This window comes from Gossypium arboreum, chromosome 4 (assembly GCF_025698485.1).
Source record: "Gossypium arboreum isolate Shixiya-1 chromosome 4, ASM2569848v2, whole genome shotgun sequence".
Lineage (NCBI taxonomy): Eukaryota > Viridiplantae > Streptophyta > Magnoliopsida > Malvales > Malvaceae > Gossypium > Gossypium arboreum.
The window spans coordinates 27,959,780-27,971,946 of record NC_069073.1 but is presented as its reverse complement, the minus strand read 5'-3'; positions in this window follow the sequence as shown (position 1 = coordinate 27,971,946).

Sequence of the window (12,167 nt, the reverse complement as noted above, 5' to 3'; positions counted from 1 at the left end):
AAGGCTAATTTTCCACCCCAACTCATGCTCACCTAAACAACCAAAATGGTACCATTTTAGCATTCAATTAGGCAGCCAAAAACATCAACCAAATGTACAATTCACACAATATCCATTTCAACCAATTTTAATACTCAATTCAATGCCATTTACCTAATCAAATACTTATCAACTCAATTTCTAAAATCATACTTCATCAAAGCATTTCTCAAACATTTAAACTCCATAATTCAATTAACCATACTCATATTAAACATGCCAAAATAAGCCATTTCTATTAGCCAAACATATATCAATATTAACATCATTTACAAGCCAACTCTCATGGCTATAATCACAACCAAAATACCATATCTAGCCTATACATGCCATATACCATACATACACAACTCAAAAGTACCAAATAGATGTCCGATAGTGTGATGATATTCCTGATGACTTCCGGATCCAAGTTATCCTTGATTCATTATAAAAAATAGAAAAATAACATAAGCTCATATGTAAATAACTTAATTCATCGGATAAATGTAAATCAACCAATTTCACATTAACTATAAACCTTTCTCATGTCTTAAAACATGATTAAACACCATCTCATTTAACTTTCTCTGTTTAATACTTGAATAGGTTCTGTACATACCTGTATCGCCTCGTACTAACCTCTTTCTCAACCACAACATTTGTTTACCCATTGAACCATTTAGAATAGAAATTGGATACTCAGTAGTCTCCTATGATAAGTACCTATACCATGGCCCGTAGCCAAATTAAGGTGACTTATCCAAAGAACAATTATCATGGCCCGAAGCCAAATCATCTGATATGCATGGCCCAAAGCCAAATCGGTATAACTCACCCCGAAGTACTAATATCATAGCCCAAAGCCAACTCAACTTCTCATCTAATAATATAACACTAGTATCCAAATCTATTCCTAAAGTTCAACCGGGACTTCACACTTTCTGCTTCTATCATTGAATGCATTCGTAGAGTCATTTTCAAAATTTGAACTTTATCCATAATCTCATAATCATAGTTTATGCAATATCAAAGCATTTAACATACTTTTAAAATGAAATTACTACATACGAACTTAGCTCGAGTATGAAAATTTGTGAAATGAGTCAATTACTCGATAATCTTGCCTTTCCCCCAATCTAATTTCGAATTCCTCTAATTTCATATTCCTCTTTTCTTGATCTAAATATATTCAAAATTAACTTATTTAATCAACCACTGATTCAACTTAGTCCAAAACATAGATTTAGGCTTATTTGCACATTTGCCCCTAAACTTTCACATTTAATCAATTTAGTCTCTATTTCACAAATACACAAAATTCACACAATTTCAATACACCCAGGCTTAACCGAATTGCCATAGTGCCCCTAGAAGCCCATAAATTGCCATAGTGCCCCTAGAAGCCCATAAATTTCATTTATTTCACATTTCAACCACTCAATTTACACATTTTACAATTTAATCTCTATTATGTATTTTTATCAAAAATCACTTTATAAAACATGAAAATCTATCATAAAAAATTCATATTTCATATTCAAACACCAAAGAACACATAAACTCATCAATGGCAACTCTTAAAATCTTTAACAGTTTCGAAATTAAAGGTATGGGCTAGCTAGATTGAGCTGCAACGATTAGAAAAACATAGATATCATCAAAACTGGACAAAACACATACCTAATTGCTTGAATTTTGCCTTGCCAAATGAAGAACCCTAGTTCTTCTTGTTCTTCTTTTAATTTCGGTTAAAAAGATGATAATGAAGCATAAATTGATTTTGTTTTATCTATTAAATCATTTATTATCCATTTTATTATTTTAACCTTAAGTATATAACATTAAAACTCATTTTTACATGTCCATTAATGTCCACTTACCATCCAAATGTTTTAATTACCATTTAAGGCCATCATATTTAAAAACCAAGGCTATTTGACACCTTTAACAAGTAGAATACAACTTTTGCATTTTACGCGATTTAGTCCTTTTTCTTAAATTAACTATTCAAATGATAAAATTAGCTCACAAAATTTTCACACATATTAATTAACATGCTATAAATACCAAAAATAATATTAAAATAATTTTTCGACATTGGATTTTTTGTTTCGAAACCACTATTCTAATTTAACTAAAATCGGGCCATTAGAACTCTCCCCCTTAAGGATTTTCATTCCCGAAAATCTTGCCAATGAATAGGTTCGGGTATTGTTTTCTCATAGCATCCTCGGGTTCCCATGTAGCTTCTTCAACCCCGTGTCGATGCCATAACACTTTCAATAATGTGATTTTCTTATTTCTTAACTCATTGATCTCACGAGCTAAAATTTGAATCGGTTCTTCATCATATAATATATCAGACTGAATTTCAACCTCAGTTGGGGAAATGACATGTGAAGGGTCGGATCGGTATCGTTGAAGCATCGATACATGAAACACATTATGTATTTTCTCAAACTTAGATGGCAAAGATAGCCGATATGCCACTGGTCTAACTCGCTCAGTAACCTCATATGGTCCGATGAATCGCGGACTCAATTTCCTTTTCCGACCAAACCGTAATATCTTTTTCCTCAGCAACACTTTTAAAAACACTTTATCCCTGATCTGAAACTCAATATCTTTTCATTTCAAGTCTGCATACGATTTCTGTCAATCTAAAGCTGATTTCAAACTGTTGCTAACTACTTTCACTTTTTCTTCAGTCTCTCTGATTAGATCAACCTCGTGAATCTTATTTTCGCTGAGCTCACTCCTATACAATAGTGTTCTACATTTAAGACCGTATAAAGCTTTGTATGGTGCCATTTTTATACTTGATTGGAAGCTATTATTGTAAGTAAATTCAATCAGCGATAGATATTTCTCCTAGCTACCTTCAAACTCAAGAATGCAACAATGTAGCATATCCTCAAGTATCTAAATAACTCGTTCGGATTGACCATCTATTTATGCGAGAAACGCAGTGTTGAAATGTAGCTTTGTACCTAAATCTTCTTGCAATTTCTTCGAAAAAATCACAAAGTGAATCTTGGATCTCTATCCGAAACAATAGATAGGGGAACACCATGTAATCTCACAATTTCAGAAATATACAACTCAGCTAACTTATCAAGTGAGAAATCTATACGTACTGGAATGAAATGAGCTAATTTTGTCAATCTATCAATAATAACCCAGATCACATCTTTCTTTCTCGGAGATAAGGGTAAACCCGATACAAAGTCCATTGTTACTCTATCCCACTTCCACCCGGGAATCAAAACAGGCTGTAGCAGACTCGATGGTACCTAATGTTCAGCTTTAACTTGCTGACAAATCAAACATTTCGAAACAAATTTTGAGATATCTTGTAACACCCCAAACCTAGCCTAGACGTCATGGCCAAATTTGGCGATGTCACATTGAAATATTTTTCGTAAAGTGCGAATTTGTTTAAAACCCCTTTCTCTATTAATCCTTTATCTATGATCTTAAAGAAGATTTCAAGTCTTGTTGTTAATTTTCAAAATGTACGTCACTTGTCGAAAATAAATCATATTAAAACTTCGTTATTTATTTTAAAACATTGTTTCTTGTGGAAGATCTTAAAACCGTTTACGTATTCGTGGTATTTTTGGAAAACATTTGTCCTTTTGAAAACCCGAGTCTTTTTCTTGTTTCTAGCAGTACTAAAGCAAATAAACATAAATTCCTAAATTAAAAATAAAATCGAGAGAGGCCATTTACAAAATACCCAAATTAAATTACTTATAAATTAAAAATCAAATATGGAAGCATGAGCGGTTGTGTGGCCACCTTTGAGTCCCTCGCAACACCGATCTGCCTAAGGATTACCTATGCAGATAAGCAGAAGGGTGAGTTTATGAAAACTCAGTATGTAATCCCATATAAGCAAAAAAATTAGAGTAAACATAATTTGGGCCTAAGCACTTTCAGTTTTAGTTAGGGCCTTAGCCCATTTCAAAATCAGAAACAATGTGGGTCTAAGCCAATTTCAGTAACAGTATTAGTGGGGCCTAAGCCCATTACAGAATCAGTACAGTATGCAATCAAAAATTCCTACCCTGTCCAGCCTCTACACACCATCTTCGTACCAACCCTACACACCATGTGGGGATAAAATAGACCCACCCATCTCTACACACCAAGTAGCACCGGTTGCGGCACTATAACAGTATTTACTGCAGAGCTGCCAGTGATAGGCTTATAGCTTTTCAGTACACTTCCTCCAATGTCATAAATCCCACCCCATACAATGCAACATAATATAAATGTATATATAGTAAAAATGGCATGCTCAAACAGTCATACATCACATAGGGGTATATCAGCCATTTAAAAAATAAGGGTCTCGGTACACTTACCGACCTAACAGTAGGTCCACAGTCGTCTTGGACGACCCGTGCAACCTTAACAGTCAATTGGTGATAATGGACCCACAACCCATATTACGGGCCCATGTGGGCAATGTAACACCCCCTTACCCGAGACCGTCACCGGAGTCAAGCATGAGGCGTTAACGGACTTAAATTATCACTTAAACAATTTCAAACAATTACATTCACCTTTCGTAATAAACTGCCTATCTGCGTCACAGTCTCTGAAAGAAATAATATCTCGAGTTAAGAAACTCAAAATTAAAATCTGTAAATTTTCCCTAAAACTAGACTCATATATCTATTTACCAATTTTTCCAGAATTTTTGGTAGGGGCCAATTAGTGCAGTTTATTAGATAAAGTTTCCCCTATTTCAGTGTTTGACTGCTCTGACCTCTGTTCACTACGAATCACTTTTCCCTCTTTACAGAATTCCGCTGACTATATCATTTGTTTCTCATAAAAGTAGACTCAATAAGGAATCTATACGTATAGAGTATGACTCCTAATTATTTTTGTAAAACTTTTAGTGAATTTCTAAAGTCAGAATAGGGGATTTAGAAATCGCTCTGACCTTGTTCCACCAAAACTCAAATTTCTCATAAAACTGTTTTGTTTCTTCCATATGAAAATAGACTCAAAAAGCTTCAATTTAATATTTTATTCATCATCTAATTTTGTCTCTACAATTTGTAGTTATTTTTCAAACTCACGTCATTGCTGCTGTATGATACTGTTTTATAGCAAATTTCATCTTTTTATGAATTTCCATGGATTAGATAGCACATTAAGCATACATAACACCAAATATGATCTTGATTAGCCATTCCAATGGCTAATCATTACCAAACATTTCCTTACCACCCAATAGCCATATCATAAGACCATATACACAAAATGATTATAATGCTATACATGCCATACTCAAAATATACAAGCCACTATACCAAATGGTCCACGAATAGTGTGAGCGAGTCTCCGACCGTTCCCAATTTCCGAGCTAGGTTGTCAAAACTACAAAGAATGGAAATGAGGGAGTAAGCATAAATGGTTAGTAAGTTCACATGCAAATAGCAAGTAACATAATCATGCAATCCAACATAAAACATCATTTGCATAAATATCACCAAGACCTTCATGTTACACTTGCATTTACTATCCTACCACAATTTCATCACACCAAGTTTTCAACCCGAGGGTTTAAGCGCATACTTGTCCAAATTTTCTCATTCACCACACTTACCAACATGTCACCTTCGTCTTAAGTATTCTCCTTATTCACTTAAGATTCACCCGTTGAACACATCAGAATATAATTTGGATACACGGATTGCATGCACATAAGTGCCATACCCGCAGCTAGAAAAACTCAATAGCCTGTGGAAATTATGTAGCCAGGCCACCATGTAACTCGCCCATAAGTGAACTCGGACTCAACTCAATGAGCTCGGGCGTTCGTATCCGTAAGTGAACTCAGACTCAACTCAACGAGCTCGGAACTCAAATATCCTAGTGACATGTCACTTGTATCCTAATCTATTCCCAAGGCTCAAACGGGATTTTCCTCAATCACACATCTTTGTTGTCTTCCACGGAATGTCGAAACTGATACTTGGTAGCATTTCATATTTATCAAGTAGCTCACATAATTTACATATTACTAAATAATAATCCACAAAGCATAATATTTCATGATAATAATCATCATATCATATAAATAACATTAAATTACTTAAAATGACAATTATGTTACTACATTTACACCTCAACTTACCTCGGTACAAAATGTTAGAAATCGAGCCTATTCCTTGTAAACTTTATTTTTCCCTCGATCACGACTCGTATCTTATTTCTCTTGATCTAAAATAACAAATTTAGCTTATTTAATACTCACATGTATTAAAACAGTCCTTGACTCAAACTTTGGTAAAATTACATTTTTGCCCTTAAACTTTTACATATTTACACTTTTTCTCCAAGGCTCAGAAATTAAACTTCATCCTATTTTATTATGTTTTATGACATGCTAATCATTTTCCCATCTATGGCAACATCAAATTCTCACTCTAACTTGTACTTATGAACATTAGGTATTTTTACCAATTATATCGTTTTACTCATTTTCACGTAAAATCGCTTAGCAAAAGTTGTTTAACACAATTTCAAGCTTCATATTATACCATAAAACATCAAAATAAACATATTTCACCTATGGGTATTTTCCAAATATAAACCCTAGGTTAAATTATTGCTAGAATAGGCTTAATCAAGTTACCGAAACTCTAAAAACGTAAAGAACATTAAAAGCAGGGCTAAAATGGACTTATAATCGAGCTTGGAAGCTTGAAAAATCCTATCTATGTCTTCCTCATGTGAAATTCGGCCTAGGGGTTGAAGATGGACAAAAATTGGCTTTTAATTTTGTTTTCAATTCATTTTAAAAACTAAATAACCAAAATGCCCTTAATTAAAAACTATGGTGTTTTATCTTCCTTTAGGTATTTTTGTCCAAACTAGTATAATGGTCTAATTACTATCCAAGGACCTCCACTTTAAAAACCATTACTCACAAGTACTTAGTACCATTGTGAACTAGAACACACATTTTACAACTTTTGCAATTAAGTCCTAAATATCAAATCGGACCCTTTATCGATAAAACTTCTAAATGAAATTTTTACACAATCATGAAATCATGCCATAGACCTTAAAATGATAATAAAATAATTATTTCTATCTCGTATTTGTGGTCCCAAAACTACTATTCCTATTAGGCCCTAATTCGGGATATTACAACTCTCCCCTCTTTAGGGATTTTCATCCCTGAAAATCTTACCGGTAAACAGATGCGGGTATTGACTCCTCATAGTTTCCTTGGGCTCCTGTAACACTCCTCACCCATATCCAACGCCGGGACAGGGTTCAAAGCGTTACCGGACTTAAATATTTACAACATGCAAAATCGGGCCACAAAATTTTTGTCCAAAATTAAAACATCTTAAACACATGCATATTGTCCCTTATATAGGCCTTTGAAGCCTATAACACATGTTATAAAACTATGTCCCTATACATGCCACTAACTTGATAATTCTAGCATATGTGTTTATACTCTCAAGGTGTTGGCTTGATAGTGTGATGTTGCCTCCGACGATCTCCAACCCTGAGCTAACCTGACAACACTAAAAGAAATGGAAAAAAGGGGGTAAGCTTTACGCTTAAAAAGCTCACAAGAAAATAATAAGAAATTTACAAACATGCTTTCCATAGTAAAACTAACCCAATTGTACATTTACACATGTTCTGGTTAAGCTACTTTCTTGAGTTACAGTCACTAAATCATTTATATCTGGAGTTACGAAACTCCAAATTAAAATCCGTAAATTGTCCCAGAAACTAGACTTGTAATATCCTGATTTTGGGCCTAGTCGGAATAGTGGTTTCGTGACCACAAAATCCGAGATATAAATAATTATTTTATGATTATTTTAAGGTCTATGATATGATTGCATGATTGTGTGAAAATTTCGTGAAGAAATTTTATGCATAAAGTGCTTAATTTGAAATTTGGGACTAAATTGAATAAATTGCAAAACTTGTGTTCTAGAAGTATTTTGCATAAACTTGAATTAGATTATTAATTAGAGGTCCTTAAAGAGTAATTTTACCAATTTCTAAGTCTATGGACAAAAATTAGGACATGGAAGGAATTTTTGGAAAGTTTAGTAGTAAGGGCATTTTGGTCATTTAGGGTAAAATGAATTAAAATACAAAATTAAAAGCCAATTTTGCTCATCTTCAACCCCATGGCCGAATGTAGCAAGGAGAAACCATGGCTAGGGTTTTCAAGCTTCCAAGCTCGATTGTAAGTCCGTTCTAGCCTCGTTTTTAATGATTTTTACGCTTTTGGAGTCCCTAGCTCGATTTAGCTTATGCTAGCAATAATTTAACCTAGGGTTTATATTTGGAAAAATACCCATAGGTGAAATTTGTGTATTTTGGTGTTTTATGATAGAATATGAGGTTTTAAATTATGTTAGACAACTTGTGCTACTCGGTTTTAAGTGAAAACGAGCAAAAGGGCTTAATCGGTAAAAATACCTAATAGTCATAAGTACATGTTAGAGTGAGAATTTGATGTTGCCATAGAAGGAAAAATGATCAGCATGTCATAAAACATAAGAAAATAGGCTGAATTTTAATTTACGAGCTTTGGGGCAAAAGTGTAAATATGCAAAAGTTTAGGGCCAAAATTGTAATTTTTCCAAAATATGATTTTGGGTCAATTTGAATAATGTGAGTCCTAATTAGACTATATTTTAAATGATAGAGCAAGGAAAACTGAAATTGGCTAAAATGGGGAAAATACCAAGTTGTGGACTTAAATGGTAAAATAGCCATTTTCGCATACGAGGTAAGTTCATGTAAATGTAGTAACATAATTGTCATTTTAAGCAATTTAATGTTGTTTATATGATATGATGCTGATTATTATCATGAAATATTATGCTTTGTGGTTATTGTTGAATAATATGTAATTATGTGAATTACTTGATGAGTATGAACTATCACCAAGTATCAATTTCGATATTCCGTGGAAGATGGCAAAGATGTGTGATCAAGGAAAACGCCTGCTTGAACCTTAGGAATAGATTAGGATACAAGTGACATGTCACTAGGATGGTTGAGCATCCGAACTCGTTGAGTTGAGTCCGAGTTCACTTATGGATGCGAGCGTCCAACTCGTTGAGTTGAGTCCGAGTTCGTGAGATGTAACTAGGCATCCGAACTCGCTGAGTTGAGTCCGAGTTCACTTATGGATGCGAACGCCCGAGCTCGTTGAGTTGAGTCCGAGTTCACTTATGGGCGGGTTACATGGTAGCTTGGCTACATATGTGGCACTTATGTGCAAGTTATCCATGTATCCGAATTATATTCCGATGTGTTCAACGGTAAAGTTCTACTCAAATGGAGGAATACTCAAGATGAAAGGGACGTATTGATAAGTGTTGTGAAATGGATACTTTGAACAGGTATGTACTTAACCCTCGGGTTGAAAACTCGATATAACAACAATATGGTAAGATGATAAATGAAAAGGTGATATGAATGTCTTGGTGATGATTATGCAAATGATGTTTTATGTTTGCTTATATGGTTATGTTGCTTGCTATTTGCATGTGAGCTTACTAAGCATTTATGCTTACTCCTCCTTTTCATTCCTTGTAGTGTTGACAAGCCAGCTCGAAAATCGGAAACGGTCGGAGGCACGCCACACTATCCGTATACCATCTTGGCATAATGGCTTGTATATTTTGAGTATGGCATGTATAGCATTATAATCATTTTGTATATATGGTCTTATGATATGGTTATTGAGTGGTATGGAAATAGAAATGCTTGGTAATGATTAGCCATTGGAATGGCTAATCATGATCATATTTGGTATTATGTATGTCAAATTGCTAGCTAATCCATGGAAACCATGAAATAGGTAAAATTTACCATAAAATAGATTCAGATAGCAGCAGTGACGTGAGTTTAAAAAATCACTAAAAATAGTAGAAATGGAATTAAATAATGAATAAGTTATGGAATCTAAGTTTGATGAGTCTATTTTCATATGGAATAAGAAAAACAGGTATATGAGCTATATTTTATGAGATGTTTAAATTTTTGTGAAACAGGGCCAGAGCGATTTCTGGATCCCCTGTTCTGAATTTGGAAATTCACCATAAATTTTACAAAGATAATTAGAAGTCATTCTTTATATGTACAGATTCCTTATTGAGTCTAGTTTTATTAGAGATAAACGTCATAGTCATTGAAGCTCTGTACAGGGAGATATCTGATTCGTAATACACTAAGGTCAGAGTAGTTGAACCCTGAAACAGGGGAGAATTTAACTAATAAACTGTACTAATTGGCCCATCCAAAAATTCTAGAAAAAAATTAGTGGATATATATATGAGTCTTGTTTCAGTAAAAATTTACGGAATTGGATTTCGAGTTTCGTAACTCGAGATATGATTTTTAAAGCGACTGTGATGCAGTTAGCCAGCTTGTCTGGAAATTTTAAAATGAATTGTATGAGCTGTTTAATTAATGAATTAAGTCCGTTAACACCTCGTGTTCGACTCCGCAACGGTCTCGCACGGGTGTTACATTTAGTGGTATCGAGCAGGTTTAGTCGGTTCTCGACTAACCTAGCATGTGTAAAAGTTTAGCTATACATGCCAGCGATCTGTGATAGTGTGATGTCTTCCGACGCGTATAAGTACCGTCTTATTTAGACAGGTACTCTCCAATCGAGTCATACTGACCATGTTCAATGTTATGCGAAGGTATTTGAGTAAAGCTATGATTATGATAAGTCTCGGTTCGAAAAGTATGAATAAAAGTTTATGATACATATGTGATAATATGTGAGATGAAAGTTCATGTTGTGATAAATATCCATATTTGCTTAATACTCATACGATGTAGTGTATGTGGCTTACTTGATAAGATGAACGGAATAAATAGAAAGTAGTAGAGGTATGAATAAAGGTCATAATATCATAATACGGATGAAAATGTCCTTGTCTTGATTGGACTTTGAATGTTGATGAATGTTAATGATATACAATTTTTTATGAGATAAAGGATTATAATGAAATGAACTTATCTATGTTAAATTGTTGGACTGAATTGTATGATTGTAATGATATGTACATGATGATGCACAAAATGAAAGTTGTGATTGTGATGCAAATATTTATGTTTGTTTGGCCTTATATAATGTCATGAGCATGAATTAATTTAATTAAATGAATGGATAAGTAAAGCTATCTAGAAAACATAGAATGTATGCATAAGTATATTGTCTAAATGGGACAATAGGAAAATTGGTGTAAGGCAACATGAATGAATGACATGATTTTGATGATGTTACTATGATGATGGAAGTTGTGTCATATGTGTATGTATAAGAAAGTCGAGTCAGAGGTCCTACAACCCCTCCCCCTTACCAAAGTGGTACTTATAATGGAATTTCATGAGATTTGTATTGAATAAGTTTCTGTTGAAAACCCAAAGAGTTCAAAGGATAGAATAATTATAAGTATGATCCGAGATTGAAAATGAGCTGATAAGTAAAGTCGAGCCGAAAGTATCGATTGATATAAAGATTATTGGAATTATGCATCGTCCCGATTAGAGAAGGAATTCTCTTTGGTAAATCGAAATTTATTCGAATCCATATTCTTTAGTGAATGATTTAATATGAAATTTGTGACGGCAGAACTAGTTGGGGAAATGATATTTCAAATGTGAATTATCCGAGTGTGACAATTATGACCGGACAGATTTAGCGATCTCTTTTGAGATGTTCTATGTGTTCACCCGTTCTCGTAAATATTTCTATGGCTATTGATCTTCTCAAGAAATTCTTGTTATATGGGAATGTCTTCTAATTTGGTGTTGGATGAAAGCATTGGTAGTCTGATTGGTTTATAATTTATATTGCTCTATTTCATCGGGTGTTCTATTTCATTTCGTCGATAAGAATTGATGAGAGAATTCATATGATATTATGATTCTGCTTTCTTCTACTTGATGCTTCATCCGATATATATGTATGGGAAGATATATTGATCTTGTTATATTTGATTTCAGTGGGATTAAATAATGTTTTCTTTTGGACTTTCTTTCTTTGAAGAATTATCGTGGTATTCTCGTATTTTCTCTATGAATTTGGTTTTCGATTCTCGGCATAGTATCGT